This window comes from Aythya marila, assembly GCF_965140915.1.
Source record: "Aythya marila genome assembly, chromosome: Z".
Classification (NCBI taxonomy): Eukaryota; Metazoa; Chordata; class Aves; order Anseriformes; family Anatidae; genus Aythya; species Aythya marila.
The window spans coordinates 4,240,443-4,255,400 of record NC_139080.1 but is presented as its reverse complement, the minus strand read 5'-3'; the positions used below and the strand labels follow the sequence as shown (position 1 = coordinate 4,255,400).

At 42.7% G+C, this 14,958-nt stretch overlaps 1 protein-coding gene across 1 annotated transcript in view; it reads left to right on the top strand.

Moving 5' to 3' along the window:
- The first annotated feature begins 13,003 nt into the window (after nt 1-13,003).
- The window catches only part of SETBP1 (SET binding protein 1), a 268,787-nt gene continuing 266,832 nt past the window's right edge, over nt 13,004-14,958 (top strand). The window contains exon 1 of the mRNA XM_082783099.1: nt 13,004-13,693. The gene's annotated coding sequence lies outside the window, so the exon portion shown is untranslated. The remainder of the gene's footprint in view (nt 13,694-14,958) is intronic.

Sequence of the window (14,958 nt, the reverse complement as noted above, 5' to 3'; positions counted from 1 at the left end):
GAAAAAAATAATAGCTGGATAAACTTGAATAAAAAGTATTCATAATTTTTGAAAGGTTTGGTTAGCAAAGTATGAAGTTGATTGTTCACAAAATTGTAATCCCAAAATAGAATGCAAATAGTTCATTAAAAACAGATACTTTAAAGTAAAACTCCTTAGCTTTGAACTTTTTATGGTACATACCCTTATAAAGGTCTAAATCAGAAAAAAGAATCAAGTCTTACTTTTCTTCTTGGTATGTCGGGGTTGTAAAATACCACTTATAAAGTGTGAGGGAAAGAGAAGTTATGAAATTAGGGATCTTGTGGTTTCAGCTGGAGCTCAGAATGAAGGCCCTCAGCTCTGTGCTGAGGACTAACATGTGGACTAATTTCAGTCACTCTGTGACTGAAGAATACAGGTCCTGTATTTTTATGGCCTCCTGAGGAGAGTTGACATGTATGAAGGCCACATGACGTGGCCAGCCATCCTGGCAATTGACCCAAGAGCAGATTCTGTGATTTACTAAAGAGATTTTGAATAAATGGACCCCTAGGAAAAATGATGGAGGATCTCTGTAGTACCCCCAACAAATTCAGCTTTAAGTTTAAATGGAAAGAAATTTGAGCAACCAAAAGGACTGAAATGCACCAGTAAGATACTTAGAGGGCATCCACTGCTAAATTTCCACTTGATCTTAGCATGCCATATTATAGCAGAAAAATAAATAAATAAATAAATAAATAGAAAAGGAAAAAAAAAAAAAAAAAAAAAAAAAAAGTTTTGTCTGTTTGCTTGCTTGCTCCTGCCTGCATCTGCCCAAGAGGTTTCAACGCTGTCCTCTTCGATCGGGTGCTTGCTGCACTGGCCTGTCACTGGGTGGCAGCGGTGACAGCGGTGACCTCTCCCAGTCCCTCTGAGCCCTGTTTTTCTATAACTCAAGTGTGCTCCATGCAGAGTTCACACGGAAACCTCTCCAGAGCAGAACTGATGCTGGGAACAGCTGCCAGCTTGTGAGGAAGTTTGTTGGGCCTAGAGCATGACACCACAATGCTGGAAGCATTCCTGACTACTGACAGCCTTCACGACAGATGTCTCTTCAGACATCCCCTTCTTTGGAAGGGCTGAGATGAGTTGCTTTTTTGTTTGTTTGTTTGTTTTTTCCCCCAGGTCCTCACTGCCTGCTACAGGCTTCCTTCTGTACTTGCTTCATGAATGAAAGTCTCTGCCCAGCTAGGCGCTCTTGGCACAGATTATAACAGTCCATGCTCTTTGCTCTGGAGTTCACTAGTGCAATTGCTCGTGTTTTACCCAGTTCAGTGTCTGACATGTGAATTCCCCAGCTCTCTGCAGCCAAGGCACAAAAAAAAGAACTCCTGGGAGATTGCTAAGGTGTTCCTGGCCCTGGAATTTTGGACTTGAATTGCTGCAAAAACCCAAGCAGCATTTTCCTGGGCTTTTTGAGATTTGTGAGCCTATTTATTGCTGGAATGTGACTTTGAGTAAGATTTCTACTGTTGGCTGCTTGGTTTGCTGGATTTTGTTTTTGTTATTGTTATAGTTTCTTGTTTTCCACGGGAAAGTTTTCCAGTGTTGCTGGGGACGTTGTTTCTTGAAAGGACTGTTGTGGTACAAAATGGCTGCATCTGCAGTTAAGGCACCTAAAAATAATTGTAACAGAAATAAACAAATACTATCATTCTAAACACATGACAAAATACACTTAGGATAGAACTTCCAAGGACTTGATCTTAGACTCCTCTCTTTAGCAAACTCCATTGGCTCTGCGTGGGACTCCCTGTCATTTTGTGGGAGCCTCACCCTCTCCTCACCAAACTTGCAAAGGATTGAATGTTCTCCCAGCCAGTCAGATACACTCTGTGTCAGGTACCCATGTTTGCATGTTCCCTCACAAATTAGCTCTTGGTAGTACTTTTGGTCCTAGTGGGAAGTGCATTAAAAACTTTTCTGTGACTTATACCCTGGCCCTATCCACACACCTGATTAGGCAAGCACAGAGCACTTCAGGTTCTTTAAGAGAAATACAGTGAATATATGAACTAGCCTAGAAGCATTCTGGAGACCATATAGGCCTTAGTAATAAGATTCACAAAGCAAGTTCTCATATTTTTGATGTATCTGTCCCTTTTGTAAACATCCTTTACCAAATAAATAAATAAATAAATAAATAAAACATTCATCTAAAATAACTTTATCTCCATGAGGCTGTGAAATTAATAGTCCAGGTGCTACAGGGGCTAATAGTGGACAACAGCTTCTGGGACTGTGTTAAAATTCATACGGCTGCTCCTGAAGTAAGGTTTGATTTGGTGTAAACAACATGAAAAGTGTCGTGCCCATGTACAATTGTTTTGAATGATCTTATCTCAGGGTTTTATTGATTATGGATCATTTGTCATGCAGGCTTGTTGAAGGCACAAGACAGGTCCCGGAGACCAAGTAGACAATACCACACACATACCTAGACAACAAAGCTCATGTGATAGCCACCCACTAAATTAACTCCTCCTATTCTTCTTCGTGGCAATGATGACAAAAGATGCACATCTCCAGGGAATGGGTTTTCCACCTTGTCTGACCTATCTGACAATCATAGGACTCAGAAAGTATATTATAATAGGACCTTCACATATAAAGGCCAACTTTCAAGCAGAGATTGTAAGAAAGACTCAAGTGAAGGATTTCATCTGGCAGAACAATAATGATATGTGCCTGTACGTGCAACAAGTGCATCGTGCCTTGTGCACTCACAATACTCATAGGCACACCTAAAGTATGAAAAGCTATCATATCACATAAAATGCTGCATTTCTGTCAGCTATCTCTGTACCTTGCTAACCACTTTATATAGGAAACCAACTTTACACTGCACTAAGCTCCACCCATCCAGATGATGTTGTCATTTCCATGGTAACTAAAGTACCTCAAAGGCAAAAGAACAGATGGAGATAGAAGAAAAAAATAATCTAAGGACCAAAAGTGAACATATGTAGTGCAAGAAAAAGTATTAAGCTGTGGGCAGCTATTAGGTTTATTATCACTTGCAAAGTAAGACCTCGATAAACTCAGTCATGGCTCTGTGGTAAGGAGTGGCACAATCAAATGAGGCTGGTGACAATACCAATTTTCCAGCAGCCCATATTCCCTCTTGCTTTCCCTTACACAAGTCTCAGAAATAATTGTTCTTGCTCCCTTAATGACTTGTTTTGGTTTAAGGACAACAGCAGCCAAAGCAGGCAAAAGAATGTAACTACTCGTATGCTTGTCTGCCCATTCCATGTCTCCAAGATCAAAGTCTCCAGGAAGGAGTGAGGACTGTGTGTCTGTCCCTCAGCCACACAGACTGCAGTAGCCAGGGGAGCCAAATCAAGAGGACAGGATCTGCTGAGTGCACATATACAGCCTGCAACCAGATATGTTCTGCTCACGTGTACTCTGGCTGGCTCCTGCACTTTGCATTTACATGCACCGTTATATAAAGTACACGCTGGCAACTCAGCAACAATTTAGAACATCTTTAAAATTGGGTTAATAGTTATGACATAGTTTTTGCTTGACTTCCTCTGGAATTAGTCCATCTTTGTGGATTGCTGTCAATCAGAAGGGAAACTTGCAATTTACATAGGACAATTTGTTCTGTGTCAGCTTTCTAAGACTCTGAGCAAGGCAAGTGTAATTTGGGAACAGGAGCTGTGATAGAGAGAAAAAAAAAAAAAAAATCCTGTATTTTTAGCTTGCTCTCACTAGAAGTTTTCTGCTCTATATTATATAATTTATTTGAGATGCAGAGTTTTGTCAAAGTGAAAAAAAGTTAAAAACATATCCTGCTACCCAAATTCCTTGCAACTTAAGCTGGACAGAGCTGGTATAAACTTTGGAGTGAGGAAATCTTACCTGTGGTCTATGACAGAAGAGCCTAGGGCATGAGAAATGTGAATTCAAGCCCTTGTGCCCAAGGCTCACACTGTGACCTCATGTAAATAATTTATTATTATTTTTTTTAATGTCTCTCCTCCTTGTCTGAAATGCAGTCCCCTCATGTAGTGAAGACTGTGAGTATAAATGATTTTGTATGAAACTACTAGCTGCACAGATCCTTCTGTAATCAAGGGAAGAGCAAGCACCTGAGGTAGCTGCATCCTGTTCTTAAATGACTTTTTATTGTCAGTGATGTTTTACTACCCATGCTGTTAGTCGGCATTTCACTCCCAATGAACGAGAGGACTGCACGAGCCTCTCTCAATCACAGATGCTGCTGCGTGAGTACAGTGCTGTGCAGCTGGCGTAAGAAATGCTTCATCAGATAATATTTTAAATCAAAACCCCCCCAAAGGGGGAGGGGGGGAGGGGGGGGAATAACACAAAACCCTATTTCTGTACTAAATTCTACAAGTACATGCAATGTTTTCAGTGCTGATGATTTCTTTCTGACTTTCCTTCTCTTTCTTTTCCAAAACCTAGACATGAAGCAGCAAATCTGTGAGCTGTTAATGCTTTTTCGAGGGGAAACGCCGCAGGAACCCTTGCTGACACGCACAGACGCCCGTTCTCGCGCTGGCAGCCAGGTGTCGACCTGCCGGCAGGGGGCAATGCTTCATGTCTATTCAACCAAAACCACTGAAAACGGAAAAATTAAGAGGTGTGTGGGAAAAGGGGCAGGAAAATAAAATTTAAAAATTAATAAAATAAAATAAAATAAAATAAAATAAAATAAAATAAAATAAAATAAAATAAAATAAAATAAATATATATTTAATTTAATATTAATAAATATATATTTAATAAAATAAAATAAAATAAAATAAAATAAAATAAAATAAAATAAAATAAAATAAAATAAAATAAAATATAGAATAGATAGATTAGATAGATAGATAGATGATAGATAGATAGATAGATAGATAGATAGATAGATAGATAGATAGATAGATAGATAGATAAAAAGCGCTGAGGTACAAGTGGGGAGGGAGTACGACAGCAGTGGAGCAAAACCTACCCGCACTCCCCACACACCAGGCTCACAGTAGTTTTGAGTTTTTCCAGCCAGCTTGCTGATAAGGAAAATCTGAGATAAGAAAACATTGATAAATGACAGGTGTGGATTAAAATTTGCACCATGCATTCCCCAGAGTATGGGGAATCAATCAGCCCTCAGTTCTGTGGCCCAGGCGTTTCTGCCCAGATCTCCCTCGGGTCTGGAGCACTGATGCTGCAGGTGAGTCAGGGGAGTGCCACACCATCCAAGGCTGGCTGCCATGAGGGAATGATAACCAACAGGCAGTGGAAGGAAGGCAAAATTAGGTATCCAGAGGCTGTGCTATAGCCCTGATACTCACAACTATGATCTGCTCTCTGCTGAGGGTGCTACTGCTTACCATAGTATAGACCTGAGCATCCCACAGGCACGTGCAACTGCCTGATGTCATCTGCTGCTCAGCTTGGGAGAGGTGCTATCCTTGGATGAGACCCAACACAGACAACAGAGGTTTAACAACAGCAGTGATTCTTACAGAACTTTGCACCCTGGCCTTGCAGGGGCCCGTTCTTATGTTACATGGCTGGTGAGCTCATGTGAGGTGAAAAAAAACCCTGATGTATTACTTATGTTTGCACACCATTATTTAGATAGAGCTTGATGCTACAGTGTGCTACACCTTGATCCTCACGTTTCCATCTTCAAAAGTTTCAGGTGTCCCACAACAATGGTAAATAATTAAAATACATAAATCACCCATGCGTCAAGTTTTGTGAAGCCCTGGAAGGAAGGGAACAGATAAAATGACTTGCATTTAAGATGAAGAAGGTCAATGGATAGCAAGAACTGGATGTTACCCATTGCCAACTTTGCCTGAGATAACTTTACACAACACTAACATCATGTGAGCACACATTTTTTTTTTTTTTCTGCAAATGGTTTTGAACCCAGTCTCAGCTCAACTCTGAAATGCATTCTCAGAATGTTGACATGATGTCAGGTCTGTGTTCCTCTGTTTGTGACTGGCCCAACAAAACCACACAGACCATATGAAAAAGATGTTTTCATATTCTCTGAAGTTTAATGGCACAGTGATTTTGGGGAGGTGGTAAGGAGAGTGCAGTTCATACTTTAATAAAGATGAGATTATTCTGTGTGTTTTTTTTTATTATTTATTTTTATTTGTGTGTGTGTGTGTGTTTGTTGTTTTGTTTTGTTTTGTTTTGTTTTGTTTTTCAGGAGAAAAAAATAAATAAAATTACCTTTTCCATACAACATCCAGATACAAAGATAATCAATTATCCCTGATCCAATTAATGCTATTCATGCCTAACAGATCAGTACCAAAAAACGTAATGTCAGACCCATCCAAGAATAGCCAACTGTCATATTTGGAGCACTTATCTAGAAGAAGAGGTTCAGGTATCTGATCTGACTTGGATAGGCTGGAAATGTAAGTCATATCACATATTACCACAGGGATCTTGCCATGAAGATGACTCTGTCACTTTCTCTGCCAAGTCCATCCTGGACTGGAGAAATCATCCTTACCACAGCTAGACAAAACAAAAATTTCCTTTAACAATCATTCCATAATTTCTTATGAAAAGTCATGATTTTTCCTCACCTTATGGTGGTGTTTCTTCAGCCATTGGATAGTTGATACTTTCAACTAGGAGTAGTAGGATTTGATCAGAATTATGTGGGACTTTTCATGAGAGGTGGGCATTGCTGTCAGCCAAAGTTCGACAGACATACATGTACATGATTCTTCTGCAATTTTATTTTCAAAGACTGTCAAGCCAGGAAGGACCATCTAGGCATCTAGGTCACATAGTCTGTCTCCAGCCTGTCAGGGATATCAGTGTTTCACCTTGGTTTAGGCTAACGAATAATTTAATTCATTCAGATAAACTTTTTTTTTTTTTTTTTTTTTTTTTTTTTTTTTTTTTTTTCCAGGAAGGAATCCCTGGGCAAACACAGAATTGCTCTGGGGAAATAAAATGCCTAGCCACAAAGTGGACCCCAAAGCTTTAACTGAGGGCTTTCCATTGCAGTTCCTGGACAAACTTAGGGATTAGTTGGATTTACAAGGGGTAGCGGTCACTTAAAACAGTTTTTAGGAAATACTGAGGGGAGAAACTGTCCCAGCCCAGCTCCTTTGAGAAATTAGGTGCCTCTCTCCAGTCTTTTGGTACCTTGTAATTTCCTCCCCTACAAGGTATTTTCTCCCTGAAATTAAATCTATTTCTGATAGCTAAACATAATTCTTCAGTGCTTGCCCTGCAAATCATTTTCTCCAGCCCTCAATCATTTTTGTGGCTCTTTTTTGTACCCTTTCCAATTTTGTCACTGTATGTTTTGAAATGTGGCTGTCAGACCCATAAACAGCTTTTCAGGTTCACCCTTACCAGTGCCATACACCACAAGTCACCTGGCTGCAGAGCCAAGGATCGCATCAGTGCTTTGGGATTTGAGGGTCCTGGTTTGAGCTGGCATTGCAGTGTTTGTCCAGGCTGCAGTTGGTCATGTTACAAGGCTTTTGTCTGAGTTTCCAAGAACCAGAACTAGCACCTTAATGCTTTTTTTTTTTTTTTTTTTTTTTTGCCTGAGCCAAGCGGTGCAGTTTGTTTCACCAGGCTGCCCTGGACTCTTGTTCTTTGCTATTTTGCCAACCATAATGTCATCTACAAATGTCACCAGGAGTAGTTTTATATTTACTTCCAGATCACTGATGAATAGCATAGGGGAAAACTCTAGTAACACTCCTCTTCGATAATAATTCTGCATTGACAATTACTTTCAAAAAACTGTCAGTTAGGCAGTTCTTAACTCATTTCATGTCTGCTCTTGTCCTGAACTCAATTACTTTTGCCTGGCTAAAAAAATATCTTCTAGAAAGTCATCCAGTCTCCAACCTGAAAATGTCATGAGATGGTGATTTTTACCAATCCTCCTATTAAATTTCTGGAATGATTAATCACTGTGAACCACATGCATCTTCATAGCAATGTGATCTCTCTGATTTCAACTTCTAGTTAACAGTTCATTTTATGACTTTCTTTTAGAGTTAGATTAAATAATTCTTTATACCTAGAATTCCCAAACAGACCCAGCATTTCCATTCACTTCCCATCCTAAATTATGCAGCTTTAAATTACCTCCTGCCAGACCTGGCTTCATTGACTGATGTAACATTTTTGCTAATGTGTTATGTTTCTTATTCACATTCACGCTTCTATGTTAAATTATAAAGCCTTAAATATATACATATACGTATGTGTATATATATATATATATACAAGTCTCTCTATATATAATATGCAAAATTGTAATCAGCATGAAAACTGTGATTGAAATCCACAGCATATTAGATCAACGATGCACATGAGAATCCAGGGTAGGTTTTGATGCTTATTAGTAATTAGTTTCTTTGAAGTTATGTATGAGGGAAAGAATTTCATGTGCTTACGAGATCAGAGTTACTTGTTTGCTCTGGAAAGACTGTGAAATATAACCACAACTGTAAGAGTAGTAACAAACTGACGGATGTTGAAAGAGCTACAGGAGGCAAAAACATTTAAAGGTTTTCAAAAGGACTCGCAAATCTGAGCAACCTGTGCAAAGGGCAGATCCTGGTCTTCTGCTGGTGTGTCAGCAAATGCTGCATCACTGAGACCTACAACTTTTGTGTGCTGCCTGATTACACAGAAATGTTTAGTCACTGGCTTGGTAATGAGAAGCCGGCTGTGGAAAGATCTGGTAGATAAGAAAGTCTGGACTTGAACCTTAACCTCCCATGTAGTCATCCCCCATGCTGTAATGCAATGTTGCTAAGTTGACAAGGTCTTCTTCTAATTGTTCTGGTTGATAAATCGAAGACAAAATCTGTTTTATTTTGGTTTTGGATAGTAATGAGCATGGTATAGTCTTTGTCCCTATCAAGGAGATGCCAAGATAAGGATAACAATACTCAGTTATTGAAATACTCAACAGAGAAATGGTTTGGGAGGCTGGGGAGTAAGTATACTAGTGGAGAAACAACCCAAAGAGTGCATTTATATCTACTAAAGTTAGTTTTGCACTTGATTTCTAGCCCTTGAATTTTGATTCTTGCTTGCCTTTGTTCATGTAACAATGTTGAAACTCAATACCACGTCTGAGGGATTTGGAAAATAAAACGGCAACTTTTCAAATCACTGTTATTTCTATTTTTTGACCAATTGTTCAAACAGCTGATTTTCAAATTCTTGAACAGAAAATGGAAAATGCATTTCCAATACATTACATTTCCCTCTATTTTCAGTTGCCTTGGAATATAATCTCTCATCTCTTGTGTTGCAATGAGATCCAATGAATTGCTAACCAGCATATGCCCAAGAGTCAATGTGTGTGTAGATAGGCAGATAGATATCTTCCATGTAAAACTCAGAAGTGCACTAGAGAGCTAAAAAGCTAAAACACACAAACAAAATGGTTTACTTTAAGCAGTTAAACCAATTGTAAATAGTGTTTTTTAATGATTTGTTTTCATTTTTGAAGCACATAAAACACTGCCAGTGTTCTACTGGGGCCTTGCAAGATACCTTTATCCTTTTGCATTCATTTACACATCACCCAACAATTCTGCCTAACATTAATTCATACCTTGAACCCAGAAAAGCTTGTATACATATTTAACTCAATATACTATTTATATAAAAATAGCAGGCTTATGGCCTTCGTTATAAAACATCTGCCAGTCTCATGGAGTCAAGGTTATGTACAGATTATCAGACACAAATAGGAAATGTATCTCAGGTCCACTGCAGGAACCAAACCAACTTTATGAATGCCATGGTGTTTTTTAAGTGAAAATAACAAAGAAAAGTAAACTTCCTTCTGCATATTAACCACTCAGATTGTACTAACTCCCTGACACACTGAAGAATCAGAATGTGAGATTTTTTAAAAAGCAAAATGTTCTAGGTATAGAAGACAAAACTATAGCTAAGAAATCCTTTGAAGTTAACTTAGTGTGCATAACGATTTATGCTCACACATAATACAGAGTGATCCCTCAAAGGAATGGCTCTTTTTCTGCTTACAAGATTTAGTCCAATGGGTTTTCTCAGTTTGTGGTCTACAGGTAATTAGGTGTGATATTTCTGTGTTTGCAAGTCATATGTAACACAGACCTAAAAATAACTTTGGATCAATCAAAAAGTTCCTGTAACAGTTTTGAAGCTTTTTTTTTTTTTTATTTTAGTTTTAGATTCCCCCATGTCTTCAAAGCAAGTGATCATTAAATAAGTCATTATCTAGATTGCTTTCCAAATTGAACTTCTCAGTTTGAAATTATTTAAATGGTGCTGCTTAAATACATATGTATATGTATAGTCTCAAGAAGAAAAGAAAAACAAGATAAAAAGAACAATGGTTCAAGAGTTAGTTTTTACCCCATATTTATTAAATATGAGCAAAAGATAATTTTCTAACAAAGGAAAATCAAAATTGATGTTGTTGCTGTTCTTTTTCTTGTTGGAGTATTTTGGTCTAGAGTTTGATTTTCTGTATTAATTCAATCAAACCAATTATTTCCTAATCTTGTGGGTTGGCTTCTTCCAAGATGGAAGATGATGGTCATTGGAGGTCTTCAGTGCAGATTTACCTGCCAAAAGTTTTTGAAACTAAAATTCTTCCCAGGAAAATGTCACTCTCAGCTCTGCCAAGAAATGTTGAAACTATTTCTCTTCATTGTGTTTGGATAGAAAATGACAAAATGTAGCTCCAGTTGGGTGATTTGATTTAAACAAACAAGCCTCCACTCCATGTCAAAGTGCTGATTTGAAATGACAATTCTTGTTTGGCTTCAATCAGAAATGTCAACATTTTCAGTGTGACATTTCCGATTCAAAAGTTTTTAGGTTGCGTATTTGTTTGGGATGGAGGTGGGGTTGATCTGTTGGTCATAGTTTTTTTGTGTATTTTATTGGTTTGTTTATTTGTGTTCTGCTGTTGGTGGAGAGAAGTGAGAGGACAGGACACACAGGAGAAGAAGGACGGACACGGCCTGTTGCCTCTACCCAACCTCATCAGTTTGAGATTTGCAGGCAGCATGGCAGAGGTGAGTCATCTGGAGAGATATAAAGGGAAAAATGGCTCAGGGTGGTTTTCATCTAGGAGATTTTTCATGAAAGCATTTTCCCAGAAAGCACACTGGGGCTTAAGGACACATACTTGCCCATTTAGTTGACTCTCAAGAGGGGTGGTGAAGGATATTCTGGCATCTCCTGGGCCATACAGAGCCCTCCCACCCAGCTGGATCTACACTGGGACCTGTAGTATAGAAGGACACATACACTGTTGCACATTTAAGGGGCTATGGAATACGAATTTGCCTTTGTGGCTGGTGAGGGTCAACCCGGGTAGTCCTTGCAACAGCTGGCCCAGAATTCAGGTCACTCGGATGATGGCCTGTGGTTACTGTTTGTACCAGAGCGAAGGGGAGAAACTCTGTGTGCTCTGAGCCTCCTGAAACGCTCTGGGGATGGCATGGCAACAGGTGGTAGTGGCCCCATTGCTGCCAGATGGACCCAGGCAGGGTCCTCCCGACATCACCTTCACCTGTAAGTGCACTTGTGCAGCTCCATCCCACAACCCTTCATTTTCTGGGGTTTCTACTTGTCACCCTCATGATTACTTGGGCAAGCCAACAATTTACACCTGTGAGTAAGGGTTTCCCAAGCTGGCAGCCCAAACAGTAATGGCATCAAGACTGCTGGAAGAGCAAGGCTGGGAAAGAAAAAAAACAAGGGTTTGGATTTTGCACGGTTCCTGCCCTCACATCCCTTGGACCAGGGCAGATTTTGAGCTGTATTTTGGGCACTACTAATGATTAATACAAGGGAGGTTTCATTCTCACCTTAACAAAGCTGTCGAGGTCTTTGCTTGCCCCCTCCAGTCCCACGTCAGGTCTGAGCAGCGATCACCGGACCCTAAAATCCTATTGCCCAGGGCCTGAGCCCGCAGGGGCTGCGGTGTGACAAGAGTATGTGCAGGGGGAAGTGGGAGGGGAGACTTTGGGGTGGGCTGAGCAGCCCTGCGCCCAGTCTCTCACCTTCTCTGCCTTTTCTCCCCAGCCCCCATCAGTGCTGCTGTTGTGTCAGGTAGTGGCACTGTTGAGTACATTAACCCAGGGCTGAGCATTGCAGCCACACCGAGTGTGAGCGTGTGTGTGTGTGTGTGTGTGTGTGAGTGTGCGTGTGTGTGTGTGTGCATATATGTGTGTGTGTGCTTGATCATTACCATTTATTCTACCCCCTCCCTCACATCCCGCCTCCCTCACCTCCCCCGGCAGTGCTGCAGGACTCCGGGAGCGACAGAAACCGGGGAAAGAGAGAGCTGGAGCCAGCAGCCCCCAGATCTGCTTAAATAAATCACCGCCCCTCGCAGAGAGAGAGAGGGAGGGAGGGGGGAACCCAGACCCAAAGACAAAATACAAGACAGAGAAATGGGGAAAAAAAAATAAAAAATCATCGGGGAGCAAAAAGCGGGCCCCAAAAACACCCCGTTGCCGAGCCGGGAGCGGGGGACGGGTGTGCGAGCACCGACCCCTCGCCCGTTAAAGACCCAGGGTATTTGGGGGGGGGGGGCCCCCGCCTCCCCTTTGCCCTCCCCCGGCCCGGCGCGGGGCGGTGCGGGGCGGTGCGGGGCGGCGCGCCGGGGGGAGCGGGCGGCTGCAGCCCCGCAACCCGCCGGAGCTCCTCCGGCACCAGCACCGGGGCCCGCTCCGGAGAAGAGAGCAGGAATAAAGGGAACAGCTTCCTCGCCGCCAAAAACAAAACAACAAAAAAAAAGCAGCCTTTTTCTCGTTTTTTTTTTTTTTTTTTTTTCTCTCGTTTTTTTTTTTTTTTTTAACTCCTCGCCGGGAAAAAAAGCAAAAGCGAAAACGCTTCCCCTCCCCGCGCCCCCCTGCAAAAGGCCCCCAAACAACCGGCAGCAACAAACAGGCAGAAAAAAAAAAAAAAAAAAAAAAAAAAAAAAAAAAAAAGGGGGGGCCCACTCCAAAAAAAAAAAAAAAGGAAAAGAAAAGGAAAAGCGAGAGAGCCAGAGACAAGCTCCATCGATTTCAAATCCAGGATTTTATCCAGTGCATTGATTTTATTTTTTTTTATTTTTGCTCTCCCCCTTTTTTTTTTCCCTCCTTCCCCCCCTCCTGCTTTCTTTCACCCCCCTCCTCCTTCTCCTCCTTTCCACCCCCCTTTTCCTTTCCATTTTATTTTGGATCCTGCTAAAATTAGCCGGGACTGCTCTCTGGGTGTTGCGTGTTAATTTGATTTACTCCGGGATTCCGGCTTCCAAGACGCCATTTTCCCCCCTTTCTCGCTCTCCCTCGCTCTATTTATCTATCATTTATCTAGCGAGCTCTCCAGCCGGCTGTCTGTCCGTCCATCTCCCTCTCCCCGGGTGCCTTCCCTCCTCCCCCCGCCCTCCTCCCTCTGCGCTCTGCGTGTGCTGCGCGGCCGTGCGCTCCCCTAATCTGACAGATGAACACCGCCATGGGTTTGCCGCAACACAAGCAAAAGCACCTTTGGGGGCTGTGGCGAGGGCTCGAAACCGGGATCTAAAAGAGAAGAGACAAGAAGGGGGGAAAGCCGAGGGAGGAGGAGGAGGAAGAAAGAAGAAGAAGAGGAAGCTGCTAAGAAGCCCCCGCTGCCGTTTTTTGGGGGGATATGGGTTAGTAAAAAAAAAAAAAAAAAAAAAAAAAAAAGCGACAAAAACCGGGAGGCATCGAGGAAAGGTCTGTCTTGCTGATCCGGATTGCGGGAGGGTCTCACCCCCTCGCTTCTTACCCCCCCTCCCCTTTACCCCCCTGCCTTTTTCCCCTCTGCATGCAAAAGTTAATATCGTCTCCTTTTTTTTTTCTTTTTTTTTTTTTTTTTTTTCGTGTTGTGACTTTGCAATGGCGCGGAAAGGTCTTTATTTATGGGGGGCTGGGGGGAATTTCTGTGCCCTGCGATGCATGCGAGCCCTCTCCCCCCTACCCCTTCTCTCCCCATGCTTTGTGGCTGCCGGGGGGGTGTATGGGCTCGTTTGGGGGGTGTTGGGGGGGGGGGCGGTTGCGGTTACGAGCGTGCTGCTGGGAAGGGGTTGCATTTTTTTTAGGAGTTCGCATAATGTGTACCCCCCTTTTGCCTTCCCCCACACCCCCCAAAATTTGCTAGCCTGTATGCGTTCCCCCAGCGGGGCCGCGGGGAGGTGGCAGCTCGGCGTGGGGAAAGCAGGGGAGAGAGCCCCCCCTCTTCCCCGGCTTCGTAAATTGCAGGTTAAGTGGAGCTAGAGAGCAACCCTGTAACCTTTTCGGGATCCGTGCGTGTGAATGTGAGTGTGAGTGTGAGTGTGAGCGGGTGGGCGTGAGGGTGGGCGTGCACCCCCCCCGTGCTCGGGGCTGCCCGCTGGGAGGGCGCCGCTGCCCCTCTGACATTGGGAAGGACGCGGCGGGAGCGGGCAAGGGGGGGGCTTGGGGGGAGCTGAGAGTGTGGGGGGGTTTAGAGGTGTGGGACACCCCCCTCCTGACCCTCCTGCTCGGTGCTGGAGCGAGGCACGTTGTTAATTGGGGGTAATTAGTCCCTGCGCGCCGCCACGGGGCCCCCGGTGGCCCCCAGTGAGATGGGGAGGGGGGGGAGGGGAGAGGAGGAGCTGGAGGGGGGAGTGAGTGTGAGTGTGAGTGTGTGTGTGTGTGTGTGTGTGTGTGAGTGTATGTGTGAGTGTATGTGTGTATGTCTGTGAGTGTATACGAGTGTGTGTGTGCGTATGGGTATGTGTGAGTGTGTGTGTTTGAGTGTGCCTGAGAGTGTGTGACTGAGAGTGTGCAAACCTGTGAATATGTGTGTGTGAGTGTGTGTGGCAGTGTGGATACATGTGTGTGCAAGTGTGAGTGTGTGTGTGAATGTGTGCAAATGTGTGTGTGCAAGTGTGAGAGTGTCAATGTGTGTGTGCAT